Genomic DNA, 7,779 nt, shown 5'->3' on the forward strand with positions numbered 1-7,779 from the left:
AAAGTCCAATAAATTCAACAAAACTACATATATAAGTAAATGTTCAATCAACAAAAAAAATAAGAATAATAAACTAAATGAAAACTTCAACTTTTATAAATTTCATATTTTTGTACAATAGATACCATAAACATATATATTTTTTAGCAATAAAACATATATGATAGTAAGTTATTAATAATTTCATAAATAGAAGGGCCAACAATGTTATTGCACTCACTTTTTATGCAATTTTAACTTTGACTAATCTTATGTGCATAAAGTATATATTTTTAAGGTCGAGAGTTTTAAAGTGACTATCTCCAATGTATAGGGAGATGGAGTGTGATTAACCCATATTAACTTGCTTTTATTATTGTTCACACTATACATATATAAATATAAACCTACATGCATCTATAATTATGTGTATGTGGGTGTTTATATAGGTATAGGTCTATGTATATATATATATGTATGTGTATATGCAATTATGTATGTATATATGAGTGTGATTAACCCATACTATATGTATATATATATATACATACATATTAGGGATGGACAAAAATGCCCACTAACCTAAAAACCCGCAATATTCGGTATGATCCTATCCGAAAAATAGAGTACCCAATCCGTATTATTTGATTGGGTCAAAAGAAAGTAGAGTATTCCTTTATATGTGGGGTGGGTTAGGGTCACATGATTCAGAGCTCATAGATATCTTACCCGCCACACATATATTTTTCTTATTTTTTATTTTTATACACATATTAAAAATAATATTTGTCATTGAACAAATTACATTACAATTATGGAAGACTATAGTTTGTTTACAAGATTCATTTGTAGAGGTCATGATCTTGTATTATTTGAAAAAGAGTTTAATTGATGTGGAATATATATTTAAAAAGGTACTACTTATTTCAAATTTTCATTAATTTTGAATTCTTATAATTTTTTCCTTTTTCTTGCATTCTCTTCACATGTTTGTTTCTTGGTAGGAGACTTTATTTTTAGAAAAAAAAAACTTTATTAAGTCTTAGATGAATATGTAAAATACAAAATTAAATTAGTATAAATTATTTTTTAAAACAATTAAATGATAAGTGGAGCAAGGTAGGTACTCATTGACTTGTCCTTCTCTCAGCAGGTACCCACTAATATGTGGGACGGCTAAGGATCAGAAAATGGCTGACTTATAAGATGTAGGTCAAGTCAGTCAATTGCTGCTGTCAGGATGAAGAAATGAATTCCAGCAATTAAACCAATATATAACGATGACGTTTTGTACAAGTGCTCAAATAAACCAGTAGAATAAAAGAGTAAGTAGAACGACGTCGTGGCAAGGAGAATAATAGAATCAGTTGGATTAGTTTAAGTCTGTTAATCCATCCTATTTGTAAAAGGGTGATTGGTTAAGAGGGGGGCTAAGGGAATAACATATTGCATTTTCTCTCTCTCTCTCTCTCTCTCTCTCTCATTTTCTCATTTCCTCTCCCTTTCTCTTGTCTATATCCTTCTTTTCCCCAATTCTGGATCTTCAATCTGAACTAATTCAACAATTAAATCCCAAAATTACAATCAATATCCTGACAAGTGGTATTAGAGCAGGTTGAATCCTTGGAAGAAATCAGATTCTATGGCAGAAAACACCGGATTTAAGACACTGGAGAAACAAATCAAGAAGCAAGAAATCAAGCTTCAAGAGGTAGTAGAAGGTCTGCAAGCTTCACAACTGCAACAACAGCAAATATGGAATGAGTTTCGTACCGAACTAGAAGAAAGCAATAAAAGGATGGAAGGTTTGGTAGCTAAAATGAAGCAAGAGTTAAGTGCCTTCATGAGAGTAATAATAGGCAAGGGAAAGGCTATTCCAGAAGAAGATAGGCAAAGAAGTGAGCAAGCACCACTCTTACCAATTCCTCCATTAAATCAAAGACTGCAGATTGGGTCATAAAACAATATGACAGTAAGGAAGGAAGCAGGTAAGTTTCTGATACCAAATCCTCCAAAAATCAATCTGCCCTTGTTTACTGGGGAGAATTCTGGAGAATGCATCAGAAAATGCAATGAATACAACTTAAACTACCAAATTCCCGAAGAGCAAAAAGTGGAAGTCATAGAAATGTATTTGGAAGGGAGGGCGGACAAATGGTTTCAAGGAGTTAAACTGGAAAAACCAGGGATAACTTGGAGAATGTTCGAAGAGCTGCTATATAAGATATTTGATAATAGAAATGGCAAGGACGTGGTAGAAGAATTCAACAAACTGCAACAAGCTAGAAATGTGGAAGAGTACCAAGAGAGGTTTGAAGAGCTCAAAACCCTTATGATGATTAAGAATCCGCATCTAGATGAGGAGTATTTTATATCTAGCTTCATCAGTGGGCTCAAGGATGAAATCAAGACCATGATAAGGATGTTAACACCTACAACTTTGTCTCAGACCTTTGAAATGGCTACGTTGCAAGAAGATGCATTGAGGCTTCAAACCAGAACCTCTAAAGATGGCTGGAAAACAATTCCTAAAAACATATTTGGAATCTCTAGGAATTCTTCCCAACAACAAATCCACAGCTCATACTGTAAAGTGCCTTCTACCTGTACATTGAAGAACACTTCATTCAAAGGCAAGCCAATTTCTTCTACAGATTCTGAACCCAAGAAGATCTCAGCTCAAGAGGTACAGTATAGAAGGAATAATGGACTTGTTTCAAGTGTGGAGAAAAGTTTGGATAGGGTCATCAATGCAAATTTGGTCACTTAAATTTTCTGATCAATGAAGAAGAAGAGGAATCTGAATTTGAGGATGCCCTGGGGGAACAAGATGAATCCATAGGGAATCCAGGACAAGTCATGGAGATGTCTTTACATGCATTGTTTGTGGCCATGAAGAGGAAAACAATAACGCTAATAGGGAAGCTAGATGGTGAAGAGACGTTGATCTTGGTTGACACTAGGAGTTCAGATAGTTATATTAGTAGTGAAAAGGTAATTGCCTTTGACATTCCATATTGACTAGTTGATCCTTTCTCTATAATTGTTGGGAATGGAGCTTGTGTAACCAGTAAAGCCATATGCCCAAAAGTAGTGTGGGGAATTAACCAATACAAGTTCTGTTATGACCTCAAGGTGATGGATTTAAGTAGTTGGGATATAATATTAGGGGTGGACTGGATGACTCATTTTAGCCCAATTACTTTTGACTTCCATCAGCTGACTATCTCTTTGCACAATCAAGGGGAAGTGGTACACTTAAGAGGACAAACAGAAAACTGTGATTTAGATCTTATTAGGGGTGGTGATCTGAGAAATTTTATTGAATATAAGAAACAGATGTGCTTAGCTATGAGAATAGGGCAGGATAATCCATCAAGGGAGTATGTTATGCCTACTGAAGTTCAAGAAATCATTGAGGAGTTTGCCAATGTCTTTGAGACCCCTACTAAGTTGCCCCCTACTAGAGAAATAGATCATGAAATTCCATTGAAACCTGGGTCTCAGCCCTTTAAAATGAAGACGTATAGATATCCTCACTCCTAGAAAGGTGAAGTAGAAAAGCAAGTAAAAGACATGTTGCAGTATGGAATAATCATCCATAGCAATAGTCCATTTACTTCACTAGTGTTACTAGTTAAGAACAAAGAAGGGACATGGCATTTCTGTGTGGACTATACGCATTTAAAGATGACTATTAAGGACAGATATCCTATTCCAAATGTGGATGAATTGATCAATGAACTGGCAGGGTCAAGGTATAAAACCAACTGGATCTCACTTCTGGCTACCATCAAATCAGAGTCAAGCCCAAGGATACTTATAAAACTGCTTTCTAGACTCATTGTGGCCACTATGAATTCCTTGTGATACTTTTTGGGCTGACCAATGCACCAGCAACATTTCAATCTCTTATGAACCAGGTATTTCAACCATACTTAAGGAAATTCGTGTTGGTTTTCTTTGATGATATCTTGATTTATAGCCCCATACTAGAGTTACATTTACATCATTTGAAGACAGTGTTGTTTGTCCTGAGAGAACACAAACTGTTTGCAAAGAAATCTAAATGTTCATTTGCCCAACAAACTGTGGATTATCTTGGCCACACCATAACTGAAAATGGAGTATCCATGGACCAGTCCAAAGTTGAAAGTGTGGCGACCCCACTTCCCCCTAAGGCGAACCAGAGGGTTGGCGGGCTGTCTGCCTAGCTCTCGCCAGGACTCACACAAGCAAACTATCCAAATCCTTCCGAAGAATAACCTAAACTATTACAACACCGTTTCCTTCCAAATAGGCTGATGACTAAAATCACATTAACTTCAGAGATAACAACATTTTTAAGATAGCCAATCGTCGACTCTTAAATACCTTACGCGTTACAAACCAGGCAACAAAAACATACAATCCAAATACATTAGTACAAGCCAAATAACAATTCCAGGGTTTACACTTTTCCAGCTTCAAGAGGCAATCCAAAATAAAAGATACAATGTTTAACTCAAACTACATGCATAAAAGTGAAATTAGATTTCAAGTCTTGCTCAAGAGCCAGGACCTGTCAAGGAAAACAAATGAATGTGGGGTGAGCTAAAGCTCAGTGGTGCCCCAAAACATGCAATCACGTAAATCAAACAGCGAGTAACAATTTCACAAATTAAACAATTAGGAAAGCGTATAACAGCACAAGATAGGATACAGGGCTCTCAGGAGCCATTCTCCACGCTTGATCAAAATTTACCGTAGTTGACCCTCCGTCAACTCTCACTACCTAAGGTCCATGTAGATCTTTTTATTTTTCTTACCTCCGGCCACCAATCATACCCCTTTACCGGGCCCGAACGCCAAACACGAGAGTGGTAATACTCGAGTATACCTTTTTATAAACTAGTCGAGAGATTCACCCAACGACGTCACAACACGTAGTTACCAGGTCAGGATAAGAGGCCCTCCCACCCTAAGGTGTGGTACATTCCCCTGCCTGGTGATTTAGTACTTGAGATAGGATAAGAGGCCCTCCCACCCGCAGGTGTGGTACATTCCCCTACTCAGTACTTAGCAAGTGCGAGCAAGATAATCACAAAAACACTTCAAGCAAGTCACCACTCGAAAGGCTAGTGTGATAAAGTACACACTGCTCACTTCGATGGATCAGAAACCATTTTCCAAATTATCAAGTATCGAGTCAAGAAAGCACTTTAACCAAATAAGCATAGAACAAGCAGGGACAGTCACCAAGAGTGAAGCTCAGATGTCCAGTTGGGAATCAAAATTCCACGTCCTCGCTATACCCTAGAAAACCAAGTTTTAAAACTATAAGTTTTCTATACAAACTCTTAGTTTTTATTTATAAAAGATTATCTAGTATTCAACTAGTTTATTTTCTCGAAGTAAGTCGACAATCTTCTCAAGATTAAAACTTAGTAAAAGAAATAAAATGTTTCATATGGTTTTCTTTAAAATATTTTTCTTTCTAAAAGTGCAACTAGTATTACTCCACTTGAATGAGTTTTCTTGTCGAACAAGTTTTCTACGCCTTTTGTTTAAAACTATTAAAATCTCGCGTTTTTGATTAATTTCCTCCAAAACAACTAACTAGGAGCAATTTTAAGGAAAAGTAAGTAAAAATAAAATAAAATTGAGGTTTTAAAAGTCAGTGCAATTATTTTCTAAAATAATAGGCTAGTTTAAGCAAAGGTAGAATTAACTAGTTGGCAAGGTTTTAATAAAATTCTAGAAAATAATTTCACAAAGGTCTCAACTACTTCGGCCAGTCACCATATACAATTTCAAGCAATAATATAATTTAACCTATAGTGCTTTGGTCGTAGTTATCTTCAGTTTTTATTTTAGCTCCACAAGCAAAAGGTGACTAGCAAGCAATAAGATAGTCTTAAACGTCTAGTAGGAAAAATCTCGACCAAATTCGAGGGAAACTGATCAAATGCTCAACCCCCTACTTGTGGCCGTATTTTAAGTTTTCTCACAACATTCAACCAAATACACGTTTCCTTAAATAATCTCTTCGATTAACGTTCAAATTTTCGTGCATGTTCAGACTAAGCCAATATAGAAAAATTGCAATTCAAACATCAGTTTCACTAGGGCTTCATCAATCAGTAGCCCTAGGCTTTAACAGATTCAATTCTAATCAAATTTAAGCAGGAATAGTCCAAGGCATCAAATAAATCCAACCACTATTTATCAACTTTCCAAGTGCATTTCGGCCAGGCTACTTAAACAATTTCCCCAAGAATTTAACGCTGGTAAAAATTACTTAAATAGCCAAGAGCTTCATCAATCATTAGCTCTTCGCGTCCAACAATCAACTCTTACAACAGATTAACCAAAAATTTAACCCAAAAACGTAAAAGAAAGTCACGGTGGCTCAACTTCACAAGAAGTTCTAAAAATTCAGATTTTTCCTTTCTCTTTATTTTTTTTCCTTTATCCAAGGCTCATTACAGCAGCATGCATGGTTAGATTAACTGATTAGCTATCATTTTTAATTCCAAAAGCAGATTTTAATTCAGCATCAAGTTCGGACAGTTTCAAGAGAAAGAAAAACAGGTCATCAATTGACCAAAAATTTTCCCACTTCTTCTCGGACAGCTCGCATGCAAACAGATTTTGTATCTCTTTAATTTTCTTGTTTGATCACCACTAATTAACATCGTGCAAGGCATAATTAACCAGATTTAATCCAAAGCTAGGTTCGGTCATCATCAAGAAAGAAACATCAATCAGAATTTTATTTCCTTCCTCTCGGATGGCTTGCATGCAACCGATCCTGTTCTACCTCAATCTTCTGGCTTAATCAGAGCTATGCAGCCTCATGCAAAGCATAATCATCCCATTTATAATTAGCTAAACGTATATCTAAGCTCAGATTGCATCGAATTAGCAGATTAAAGCTACAAATTTCCAGCTTAGCTCTCGGCAGTTCCTATTTCTCTTACAATCAGAATTTCTGGTGCTTTAACTCATCATCCAACCGCATCACCCTCACATGCAAACTTCTAAATAACATTATCTACCTATAGTTAGCTAATCTAAGACTAGGTTTTACCTCGGCTTAAGGCTTAAGTTGCGCGACCAGTAGCTGCAAATTTTCTCTCCTCTCGGCAGTGCAGAAGGCAGCTCACCGTTCCTCCCTCTCTTGCTCAGCTTACACACGGCACAGAGGAGGTATTAGTTCTCCGTCCTCCTCACCAGCTCACAGATGGAGTGCGGAGGAATCAGCAGGTCTCTCTCTTCTCCTCTAGCTTGCGGACAGAACGAGGTATAAGGATCTCAGCTCTTGCTCACTTCTGATCAGAAAAGGAAATGGAAGCTCGGCTCTCTCTCCCTCTCTCTCTCTCACGGTCGATATTAACGAGGTAAGGAAATGGAGTGGAACGTTGTTGTGGTCTAAGGTGAGATGGTGGAGAGGGAATGATGCGCGGTTGAGAGATTGAGTGTTGGAGTGGAGAAGATTGCATTCGGCCGAGTGGAATGTTTGTGTTATAAGGGTGTTTGGGTTTGCATGGTTATTTGTGAGATAGTGGAGGGTAGTTTAGTCTTTTCACATCTCCTCCTAATATCCCCTTTAAGTCCTTAGTTCTATTCTAATTGCAAAGTTTTACCCCAAATGTAATTTAAACACTTAATGCTATACTAAGCTCGCAAAAACTTAATTATCGAGATTTTTACGTCCTAGGCGAACTTAGTATACTTGTATCGATTTTATCTAGAATTTACCAAATTCATCTTAATACTAAGGTTTCTATTAACCCTTAACGTTATTAACGGTTAAAT

The sequence above is a fragment of the Coffea eugenioides genome, chromosome 9 (genome assembly GCF_003713205.1).
Source record: "Coffea eugenioides isolate CCC68of chromosome 9, Ceug_1.0, whole genome shotgun sequence".
NCBI classification, from domain to species: domain Eukaryota; kingdom Viridiplantae; phylum Streptophyta; class Magnoliopsida; order Gentianales; family Rubiaceae; genus Coffea; species Coffea eugenioides.